Raw genomic sequence first — 13,035 nt, 5'->3', positions numbered from 1 at the left:
TTGAACTAAAATGATATCAATTAATTCAAATCTAACAATATTCACGTACACCCGTAGTTAATGCCGGAAGGCAGATTAAGGTGTGTGTTTGTGGGTTGCGGTGGAGGTGACCCAGGTCCCCATTATTAGGCCGCATTTCTGGGGAATCCAGACTTTTAACTGGTTCCACTACAAATTTTGTCTTATTTGATGACCCTGGCCCCCTTGTTTCCTCCAAAATCCTAGATCCGCATCTGTTTGATCACGTATTAGAAACATTGGACATGAAAATACTGTTATAACAAATAAAAAAAATATAATCATATTTGTAGAAACACATGAAACACTTGATATATATTATTACACTGAGCCTACCTATCTGGTTTGATATTTTTATTCCAGAGGACACAATTGAGGAATATTCAATAGTAAATAATATTAAATTCACAATGTCATGTTTCAGAATAGAATACATATCTTTACTAAGTGCATAAAAAATAAAATTAAGACATCTTTCTTTTTATATATTGCCTATTTATGCATTTCGTGAGATATTAGTCTTCTGTAATGTAATATCATATTTTATATTTAACTACATTACGGAGAGGAAAATGAAGCCTATTTTCTAATACATGTAAAGCAAGACTGTGATTATCTTGCTTGCTTTTTATATTGTACAATTGTAATTGGGATATCGTTCAATCAAATTTAGATATAATATATATACAGGTTAAGATATGCCTAAATATATTGTTTGAAGATGTCAATGTTAATAATTACAAAGCTTGAACTAACGTTAATTTTATACAAACAGAGCAAGCCTACCAGAGTTTTACTCTACAAGCAGTAGGAAATTAGCTGTAACGCAATATAAATAAATATATTATCAAGTTCAAGTTAAGACTACAATAGATTAGTCAAAGCAAGTGTGTATTCAAAGTTTCTTATTAAATATTGAAACAAGAAGATTTGGATTTAGGGGGTGGGAGTGCTTCTTTAATTATAATGCCATTTTTTTTCTTTTTATCATATTCTATTCTGTATAGTATTTTACAAAGTATTTTCTATTCTGTAAATTCTCAGCCAGGCCCTTCTTTATATTTGTGTCCACTATTTTCCATGATATGGATTCAAATCTAGGGTCTTCTATCACGTATTTGCAATATTTTAAAGTCAAATTGATCAAAAAGAAATCTTCATGATATATATTAATAATGTCGTTCATCCTTTGTTTGTCCGGTCCGGTATATTTATTTACATATTAGTTAAATTACAAGATTAGAAATACAACATGTTTGAACAAATTTCTTAATAAGACAAAAAAAAAAACAACATATTTATAGCATACAGATATAAACAAGATTGATGTAAACAGTAAAAAGATACTCAAAATGTCCGGTCCGGTAGTATTTATTTACAAATTAGTTAAATTACAAGATTAGAAATGCAACATGTTTTAAAAAAATTCTTAATGAGACAAAAAAAAAAACCCATTTTGTTTTAGCATACAGATATAAACAAGATTGATGTAAACAGTAAAAAGATACTCAAAATGAAAACATTTAATTTGATTTGGATTTTTAACATATCAGTTAGTTCAAGTTAGAACGTAATTAAATAAATGGATAATATTGATTCGTTAGATCAATTCTAGAATTATAGCCATTGAAAATCACAAGCAAAAGATAACATTCGCTGTGATAATCCTGAGAAAAGATATTTTGATTTCTTTTATTGTGAAAACAATAATACATGTGTACTTACAAGTAATGACACAAACTTGATTAGTATGCCGATTTTGTATTGAACCATGGAAACAAAACAAAAAATACATGTACAACAAAAAAAAGGAGACGCACTGCGGAGGCATTATATATATAATGCTCACCTACCATCCATGCCTGAGAAATAGTTTCAAGACCATTCGTGATCATTGGACAGCAATCGAGAAACATTCGAAGTTATCCAAAATCTTTCCTGAGCCTCCAATGATTGCCTTCAAACAACCTAACAGCCTGAGAAATATACTTGTCCGTGCTGACCTTTCCAAACCTAACCATACTGTAGGTAATTGTCAGCCTTGTGGGGACAAGCGCTGCAAATGTTGCAACCAATTGCAGCATTCATCAACATTTCACAGTAAGACCACAGAAAAGACATACAAGATCTTTTGCAATGTCAACTGCAAAAGCTCAAACGTGATTTACGTTCTTGAGTGTCCTAGATGTGGTCTCCAATATGTTGGTGAATCTATGCAGCCATTTCACAAACGCCTCAATGGCCACAGGAGTGACCTCACAAAAAAACCGTATATTCCTGTCAGCCAACATTTCAGGTTACCAGATCACAATCTGAAAGATTTTGATCACATGAAGATCCTTGTGATCGAACAGGATTGTACATGGCAAAATAGGCAAAGAGAAAATCGGGAGAGGTTTTGGATAAAAACACTGGGTGTCCTCCATTCAGATGGAATCAATAGAAAGAAATAATTAAATTTACAGTCTAGTGTTTATATTATTATATTCAGGATTTTGGATTAAAATCAATCGACCAAAACTTACCTGTATTATTAGTGATCTATGTTTACACCTTATACATTATATCTCATTATTGTTAAAACTTTTGTCACCGAAGAAGGCCATTTGTTGAGCCGAAATATTTGCAATTATTGTATAATTTATATCATCTGTTCAGTTTTTCCATCTTTGTGCAATGATATTCAACACTTTTTAGTGTTTTGTTTTCCATCTATTTATCGGTATTGTTACACAATCTTTCAGACTCATATAATTTTTCCTGTTTGTGTAGTATTGTCAATTTTGATGATCCAATACCTATTAAGTTTACTGGTTGGTAGATTCTTATAGACTTTATATATATAAAAAATAAGCGATAACCTAATAATAGTATGCAAACAAAGATATGCAGCAATGCGATAGTATATTTTAATTAAAGATAGTTAAATGATTTTAAAAATATACAATATATGTACATTGTCGGGAAATATAAAATTTATTTGTATTATTTTTAGAAATAGGACGAAAAGCGAGGCTCTGCCTGTTTCGTAGCGAGTACAAATAAATTTAATATTTTCCGACAATGTACATATATTGTTTTTATCCTGAAATTTACTTTCATTTTCAAATGTAAATCATTTGTTTCAAATGTTTCAAAGAAATCGACAGTTTAAACGCGGACCGCGAAGAGGACACCCAAAATGAACTGGTTTTCCAAATGGTGAAGTTGAAATCATCCCTTCGTAAATTTTACGGACGCCATCACGAGTTGGTTGACCGTTATGGAATAACCGTTTCACAAATGATATCGGATATGTTCCTTACGTCGTAACTACAGTCCCCTTCCCTTTCATGAATGTGACCTACCGAATTAGACTATTTACCGGATTTGTTAACAAATAAGCAACACGACGGGTGCCACATGCGGAGCAGGATCTGCTTACCCTTCCGGAGCACCTGAGATCACCCCTAGTTTTTTGGTGGGGTTCGTGTTGTTTATTCTTTAGTTTTCTATGTTGTGAAGTGTGCTGTTGTTTGTTTGTCTTTTTCATTTTTAGCCATGGCGTTGTCAGTTTGTTTTAGACTTTATGAATTTGACTGTCCCTTTGGTATCTTTCGTCCCTCTTTTATAAAGAAAAAAACCCTAATCCCGTGCTCAACACGAAAGCGGGGTAACAGGAGACTTTATTAGTACATGTACAAATAAAGCAAACATTTATTTGTTTACCTGTTATTTGTACAATAGATGACTAATTGCAGGATAAATACTATTACTGCTCAACTTTTTACATTTTGCGATATGTGCTTACATGTCACACCCTACAGTTATATACAGTACTGTATGTGTCTCAGTAACAATGTGGATTCATAGAATGAACTATCCGTTGTTGTCTGACTTATTAGTCTATTGTTGTTGCTATATATACTATGTCGGTTTCAACTTACAGAATTGGTTTTCAACGGCTCTTTATTGAAGTCCATACGCTGACCTATACATATCTTTTCATATTGGAGCCTTTTTATAGCCGACTATACGGTATGGGGTTTGTTCCCATTGCTATAGGTCATACGTTTGCCTATATTTGCTTACATTAATTCATTTGAACTTTGGTGGCTAGCTACATTTTGTAGCTGTCTTATTGGCAATAAATTAATATCACAGGTCCTTATTTTCATTAAGTAACACACACATCTTTGCACTATAACAAGCCTCATAATTAAGAACACCCAAAAGTATCAAAACTTCTACAATATAAAGATAAGATGTACAATTCAAACTATGGTTTTCGCACTAAATGATACTTGCAAAATTAGATGTACAATTGAAACTATATTATTTCGCACAGAATGACACCAACTGTAATAAACTAACAACAATGTACTTGGAAGCACGTTGCATACCATAGTTCTACCAATAACAGGCTTCAATGCACTCTATAAGCCTAATGACCTATATCAAGATGGGATGAGTAATTCTGACAGCTTAATTTGAATGAGAAAATTAACAATTAATATTCCAATGTTACTTGCATTAGACTAATACTGAAGGTATTCAAAAACTTTACTTGTCTATGTCAAGTCAATGTATGTTCTTCAGACGCTCAGTGGGAATTGCTTTATTGATAAAGGAATCAAGTAAAATATAAAGGAAATATGCTGTTATTTATCTCATTGTTTAAGATCTACGGTTCAAAGAACTTTGTAGTTTAACTAGTACAAGTTAATGTGAAATGTAAACCCCGATTGGAAATATTGTATTCTGCTTTACTGTAGCACTTTTAAAGTCAACTCAAAATGTTTAAATTTACGTGTACGGGGACAGCTATGAAATATTTGGCATGGATAAACCCGGAAGGGGGCGGTGGGGGTTTGGGGGGGGGGGGGGTTACTTCCTTCCTATATTTAGTGGTATGAGTGTGCCGGCTCTTTTTTTTTTAAAACAAAGTATTTGGTTTGAACAGGATCGCTTATTTAATTAGATAGACTCGAGAACTCGGGTCCTGTACAGCATCAATTTTATACGATCTATTACATGGAATGTTTTTCGATATTTCTGTTAAGAACAGGGTATGTTTTTTAATATTTTCTGGTTAGAATAAGGTAAAATTTGGTAAATGCTGCCGGCACAGTAATACTCGAAAAGATGGTCAGTACCCCGGGGGATAAACATGGGAGTAAGGGCGGGGTTGAGGATGAAGTTAAAAATGAATTTCCTTGCATATGAGCCTAATGAATAATTTTGCCCAAGACAGAATGAAAACAAAATTATGCACCATAATTGTAGGCAGGATTTAAATGTGTGCAAAAATGAAAATAAATATCCACGTGTCAATGATTCGGAAAAAGGGTCAACAGTTGGAATCGAAAGCTTAATCTGTAAAATACACCATCCTGACCCTTTTCTAAACTGTTTTAGGAGACCTCGGTGGCCAAATAGTCTAAGTAGTTATTACCAATGTCATTTCAACTGATCGGGCGGAGCTTACGTTTTAATTTGCATAAGGACAGTCTATTTAAAGATGTGTGTGATTAGGATGATTGCCGTTATAATTATTACTGATTTCTAATCACCTATCACTGCCATCAAAGGAATTTACAAAAGAATAACTGGACACTTCATTGATGAGTTTATCCTAAAACACCTATCTATAGATGGAATGGTTTATTATGAGCGAAACGGTTAAACTCCGCCCAGTCAAGTGAAATAAATTGAGTAATACTACTGTAATCGCTAGCCATGCAGTCAACACTGAGGTTGTAAGTTGAACCCCGCTCGTTAACCAAGTTTTTCGAAGATGATAATTTTATAATTCATTTAAACCAGAGTTGAACCACGAAGATTCACATTTGTCCGTACATGTTAAAATACATGTTTATCTGATCTTACAATAAAAACAAAATTAAAGTTTTAAAATATATAAACGTTAATTCATTTCAACAAACAAAAATGTATAAATATCCCGCGGCTGGATATAGTCTTATCACCTAATCAAAACATAATATAACAAAATGACTATCGCCTTTTCAGAAGTTCTTCGTAAACATAAAAGTTATAGGTAAAAAGTTAAAAAAAGAAAATAGAAATGATAAGCTAACTGAACAGTGAGGACACTGAGGTTGTCCATTGTAAGGATTACACATCTATAAACTGGACCCTTGTTGTGTTCACTCATCGCTACAGTAATATGTTTATGGTTGTATGAAATTTAAGTAACTTGGACATTTTTTTTTTGGATGCAACCAAAAAGGTCAACTATTGTTGTAGTGTTTGAATAAAACACAAGAAACGAGAGAAGAGTTGACATTTGCATTTGGTTATCAAAACTATTTAGTTTAGTTTGTATATATAATTTTTTTTTGTGATTGTTGCAATTCAGAGAGAAACTAATTACATATAAAGTAATGAATTAATACACAATACGGTGAAAGGAAGGAATAAAAAAAGAAAAAAAGAAATTGAAATAATTGTAGACACACTAATGCATATAATACATCGCTAAACACTTTATATCCTATAGATGTTCGAGGTTGTTGTATCTTTGGGTATCTGTCTTATTGATGGATAGATGTAGTCATGAATAATGCTGACCTGGTAAGTTAGGCAAATAAATATCATCACTGTTTCGAATTTTGCAAGTGAATAAGATTTTCTTTGATATAGCTGAAATCTAATCATGGTTATAAGCCAGTTATAAGCAAAGACTGATTTTATTATTTTAGCCATGGAATTATGCCATTCTTCAATCAATCTCTACCTCCTTTCTTTAACTTGGATTTCATACATAAACTACATGTACTACATAAGAAGAACAACAAGAAATGTCTGAGAGCACAAAGAACCAAAAGACCTAAATCGAACTGCAAAAAAAACAACAAAAAAAAAAACAACAAAAACACAACCAACCATCAACGGACATTACGGTTAAGGACATGCGTTATTTGACAGTAAAAAAACAATATGAATGACAGTGTCAATGATGGTACATTTTGATTATAAATTGAAAATGGAATTTTTGGGCATTAAAAGTAAATAACTTTTGTGACCTATTCAGGCAAAGTTGACATTAGAAATGTTGCATTTTCTTACAGTCGTTTTTGCATTGTAGTTCCTTAATTTTTACAGATTTAAGAGATAATAATTATACTTGTATTTAAAAATATTCAGAAATCAAATGGTAATTTTATTAGCGCAATTGGCATATGAAAACGGACATTTGCGATCATCAGTTACAAAAATGACGCCCATAAATCTTCAAAAACAATTATACGTCTGCTATACCTCCATTCTAATACAAATAAACTCATCATAGATACCAGGCTTGGAATTTAGTATTATTTTTTTGGCGCCAGTCGCGCGTGTCGTTTTCAAATAACTTATCCTGGTTCCCTGTTCTACGTGACACGTATTAGCTGATAGCCATACGATTTTTGTTGGTAAATGTGTAACAAACGGAATATTGCCACAGGGAACCAGTCTACAAAAGACTTGATCATCAGTGACGCTTGATTAAAAAAAGTTAAAAAAAAAGTTTTTAAGCAAAAAGTAAAATCACAAAAATACTGAAATTAGGGGAAATTCAATTCGGAAAGTCCATAATCACATGGCAAAATCAAATAACAAAACGCATCAAAAACGAATGGACAAGAACTGTCATATTCCTGACTTGGTACAGGCATTTTCAAATGTAGTAAATGGTGGATTGAACCTGGTTTTATAGCTAGCTAAACCTCTCACTTGTATGACAGTCAATGACAGAAAACAGCTAAGATAAATAACAAGACATCGGCGTGTTGTAGTGATGTCATGACATTTAGAGCGTCATTAAATCAAACTGAACGTTAAATACAATTTTGCATTATAATTTAAATACCCATTGATTTGGTCTCGAATGTATCTGATGAACTCTATTTGAGAACCTTTTGTCATGCACACCAAAATCGTAGCTTTACATTTATATTAGATTTTCCCTACTGTCAAAGTTTAAATGGATATAGGTTAATGATCCAATTTACCAGCTTTGAAGGGAACAATTATATTTCAGACAATTGCTTTTTAAATCCTTAAGGGTTATCATATGTTTACAATCGGCTTAATGGTCACTGGCTCAGACACATTAATAATTCGTTTACGTCACACTCCGACATTTTTGACAGATAATTTCCCCACCAGATTATGATTTCATAAACGATATAATCTAATATAAGGCAAAAGGCTTACATCGTTTCAGAAGAATATTTTTTGTGTCCGTTTACACAATTATAAGATATAATTATTGATAATTAAAACTGCGATTGAAACATGAGGTACAATACAAAAAGGGCTGTAAAAATGTACTTAAAAAAGAACCCAATGGCAACCCCCCCCCCAAAAAAAAAAAACCAAAAAAAAAAAAAAAAAAAACACAAAAAAGACCAAACAGAAAAAAAAAAACAAACGTCTAATATTATAGTGTTATTAACTGGCTGTCTCTGTATTGGCACTGGTAAAGATTCAAGGCTAACTTTGCTCGAGACCCCTAGAATCGAGGGCAAATATAGCTGACCGAGATCTATACCAGTGTTCATACAGAAACAGCCAGTTCATAACACTTTTATTAGATGATTATAAGAAAATTAAAAACCGGAAGTGAACGTCCCTTATAAGCCCATGGACCAATATGGCTTTTTCACTCTTGTTTCTGTATTGACCCTGTTTTTTTCCGTTTCAAAACTTTTTAAAAGACGTTACAAAACATTGCACATCATTTAATCTGTTTATTTTATGATTTTAATTTAAAAAATATTATACGTTGTCAAATGCTTTTTTTATGCAGAACGGGTTTCGTGTTGTTTATTCTTTAGTTTTCTATGTTGTGTCGTGTGTGCTGTTGTTTGTTTGTCTTTTTCATTTTTAGCCATGGCGTTGTCAGTTTGTTTTAGATTTATGAGTTTGACTGTCCCTTTGGTATCTTTCGTCCCTCTCTTTTCCAACGTTAAGTGATGGGGTAAATGAATTGAAGTGAACGTCCCGTATTAGCCCTAGGGCAAATACGGCTCCCCCGCTTTTTTCTCTGTTGGCCCTGGTCGAGGAGCAATACCAAATCTTGATTTATATCGACAGTGGAACGTTTACAGTATTGCACATGCTGATTTGTCCGTATTAGGGCTGATTTGCTCATATCATTTAATAAAGGAAACTAAAGACTAAGCAACACGTATCTCATGTGGGATTGCTAAGTCCAGTCATTATAAGAAACATAATCTTCAACAATTATGCGTTAATACTAGTACGTAAAACACAGTAAGACATTCAATATTGTAGTTTTTATAACGAGTTAATACATTTAAATATTAGACTAATACTGTTATAAAAATTTCAAAGAACAGTCTACAGGGCCATAACTGCCTATGAGGCAGGGGAGGCAGTTGCCTCCTCTGAATTTTCTGAAAAAAAAAATTTTTTTTTGAAGTAATAAAATGAAATATTGACAATATGTACACGAAGAACTTGAATTTATATTATAAACAACACAAGTTTACAGTTTTAACAGTGTTATCATGATACGTGATATATCTGTCATTTTCCGAACTTTTTACCGAAAGTATTTTATTTTATTTTTCGTGTGGCCGTCCGTCTGTTATTCAGTATTCGAACGAGAACACATATGAAACTTTGCTTTCGACAATTTTGAATAAAACTTAACTATTCACATTTATTTAGGGGCTCCATTAAGCAGAGGAAGTTCCCTTTGTATTGTGAATCTTTTATGATATTGGAAATTCGTTACCGGCTGAATCAGCTGTTGTGTCATTTTTTAACGTCTCCCGGCCGATCGTACGAGAACATGATAAATGCCTTAGTAGTTAAACACTCCCATTTGTTGAAGCAGAGACTTTCTAAACTAAGTATATACTAGTTTAGGAAGTCCCTGGTTGTAGTTATATACATGTCTGTTCAGCTTTCAACAATATTAAAATTCAAGGTCCTCGACAAAAAAAATTATCTTGCTTTCTATGATCTTGCTTTATATGTTTTTCTAACTTACCAGTTTGATTTCTAACAAAGATATCTTTAAATACAGATAATAATTGTTTGTATAAGAAATTGCTTCAAGGATCCAGCAATACTGATGTTTCTTAAAGTAAGGAAATCGAAGGAAAACGGGTGATTTTTAGCCATATTGAGAACAAAATCCGCGGTCACAATGTATTTGATGTTAATAATTATAGGTCAAAGTACGGCCTTCAAAACGGAGCATTGGCTTACCCCGAACAGCAATCTCAGTTTGACAAAAAAAAAATATCTTGCTTTCTATGATCTTGCTTTATATGTTTTTCTAACTTACCAGTTTGATTTCTAACAAAGATATCTTTAAATACAGATAATAATTGTTTGCATAAAAATTGCTTCCCGGTTCAAGCAATACTGATGTTTCTTAAAGTAAGTAAATCGAAGGAAAACGGGTCAGTTTTAGCCATTTTAGTGCGAGAAAAAAAATCTCTAAGGGGCCTCAATCGGCGGTCCCAAACCCCTGCCTGCCCTGAATTTGAACCCTAGTAACGGCCCTGGTCTAGAATTAGAACCAACACCCAGTATACAGCTTGATTGCTATGGGGTAAACTTTGTGTTGGGAAGTTTTCTAGGCAATTGTTTCACACAAAAGACAACCTTGAGATGTTATTTAAACACTTCAAATTTGTTTTCAATTTTTACTTCTTCATTATAATGAATTGCAAAGGAAATTTATTGTAATGCACAGACAATTTTAGTTATTGGAAGGAATAAAGTTTGGCTGATTTATTCAATTTCTTTGATTTAATAAAAACCAAAAACTAGGTAACAGACGTCATAATGTAATATTATTAGATTTCAAGGATAAATTCCAGCTTTGAAATTGTCTATTTTCAGTTGGTGAATTAAATCTGCTTGTCATGCTATCCAGTGCTCTGGTAAACGTAATGTATTTATTCACTCTGTCAATTTATCCCCATATTTACTGTGAAAGTTGAGACATGGTCGCTGTTTCTCTCTCGGGTCGATTAGGCCGTTAGTTTTCTCATTCCATTTGTTTTATGATATTAATGTCGGGGCCTTCTATAGACCACTACACGATACGGGTGTTTCTAATTTGTAGAGGTTGTAACGTTGCCTATAATTGCATACATCGACTTCATTTGTACTTTGGTGGCTAGTTGTCCCATTGCCAATGATACCATGTCACTTGTTATGAGTTGAATTACTCGCTATCATACCACATCCCTTGAAGAAAGTTATCTCAGTAATTATCATACCACTTCCATGGTGGCTATAGTTGTCTCATTGAAATTTACAAATTGTCTCTGTGGTAATCATACAACTCTCTAGCGGATAGTTCTCTCATTGGCAAATAAACCATATCTGTTGTGGATAATTTTCTCACTGGAAATCATACAATTGTCTGGTGGATAGTTGTCTCATTGACAATCATATCACATCATTGTTGACTAGTTGTCTCAGTGGCAATCATACCACATCACTGTTGACTAGTTTATCTCAGTGGCAATCATACCACATCATTGTTGACTAGTTATCTCAGTGGCAATCATATCACAACTGATGTGGATATCGGTCTCAGTGGCAATCATACCACATCATTGTTGACTAGTTATCTCAGTGGCAATCATACCACATCATTGTTGACTTGTTATCTCAGTGGCAATCATATCACAACTGATGTGGATATCGGTCTCAGTGGCAATTATACCACATCATTGTTGACTAGTTATCTCAGTGGCAATCATACCACATCATTGTTGACTAGTTATCTCAGTGGCAATCATATCACAACTGATGTGGATATCGGTCTCAGTGGCAATTATACCACATCATTGTTGACTAGTTATCTCAGTGGCAATCATACCACATCATTGCTGACTAGTTATCTCAGTGGCAATCATATCACAACTGATGTGGATATCGGTCTCAGTGGCAATCATACCACATCATTGTTGACTAGTTATCTCAGTGGCAATCATATCACAATTGATGTGGATATCGGTCTCAGTGGCAATCATACCACATCATTGTTGACTAGTTATCTCAGTGGCAATCATATCACAACTGATGTGGATATCGGTCTCAGTGGCAATCATACCACATCATTGTTGACTAGTTATCTCAGTGGCAATCATATCACAACTGATGTGGATATTGGTCTCAGTGGCAATCATACCACATCATTGTTGACTAGTTATCTCAGTGGCAATCATATCACAACTGATGTGGATATCGGTCTCAGTGGCAATTATACCACATCATTGTTGACTAGTTATCTCAGTGGCAATCATATCACATCATTGTTGACTAGTTATCTCAGTGGCAATCATATCACAACTAATGTGGATATCGGTCTCATTGTCAATCATACCACATATTCGTATTTTTGTATTCGTCATTTGACACTTTTTGGTTAAAACTATGGCATGTAATATACCCATATTTAAAGGAGCAGACATATCAGATATTCCTTGTTTGTCAGTTTTCCTGGTATAGGTTCAAAGATTGATGTTTATGATAAAGTACGAATGAATTTGTTTAATCGGCCATTTGACAATTATATGACTAAATGACTTTGTTTTTTTGCTTGTCACTAGGAAAATGATTTTTTTTTCATTTCTTCTTTTTGTTTGAAAGAAGAACAATTTGTGTGAATGTTTTTGAAATGTCGTGTCGACTGTTTGCCGAAATTCGCTTCGTAATTGAGATACTTTGAAATAATTGATTTCCTATGAGGAACTACTTTTGGAAGAAATGTCTGAAAAAAAGAGTTTTGCCTTAAGAAATTGAGAATTATTTTAACGTTCAGATATTATATGTCGTGTAAATGCTAATGTTAGCAAAAATCATTATTGTTCTATTTTCGAAAAGTATACATGAGATAGCATAAGTCACAAAGCTTGTTAAAAGTGGCAGATTATTAGGTCTTTCCACTTTTCTGTGGAAAGACCTATTGTTTTTCTTCTGATTATTTTTTTTTTCTTCCGCCAAATTTTGTTCTTGCGATAAACATTTGTTTCG

The sequence above is a fragment of the Mytilus galloprovincialis genome, chromosome 5, assembly GCF_965363235.1.
Source record: "Mytilus galloprovincialis chromosome 5, xbMytGall1.hap1.1, whole genome shotgun sequence".
Lineage (NCBI taxonomy): Eukaryota > Metazoa > Mollusca > Bivalvia > Mytilida > Mytilidae > Mytilus > Mytilus galloprovincialis.
The sequence above is the reverse complement of the archived record's forward strand: the minus strand, read 5'-3'. Positions refer to the sequence as shown.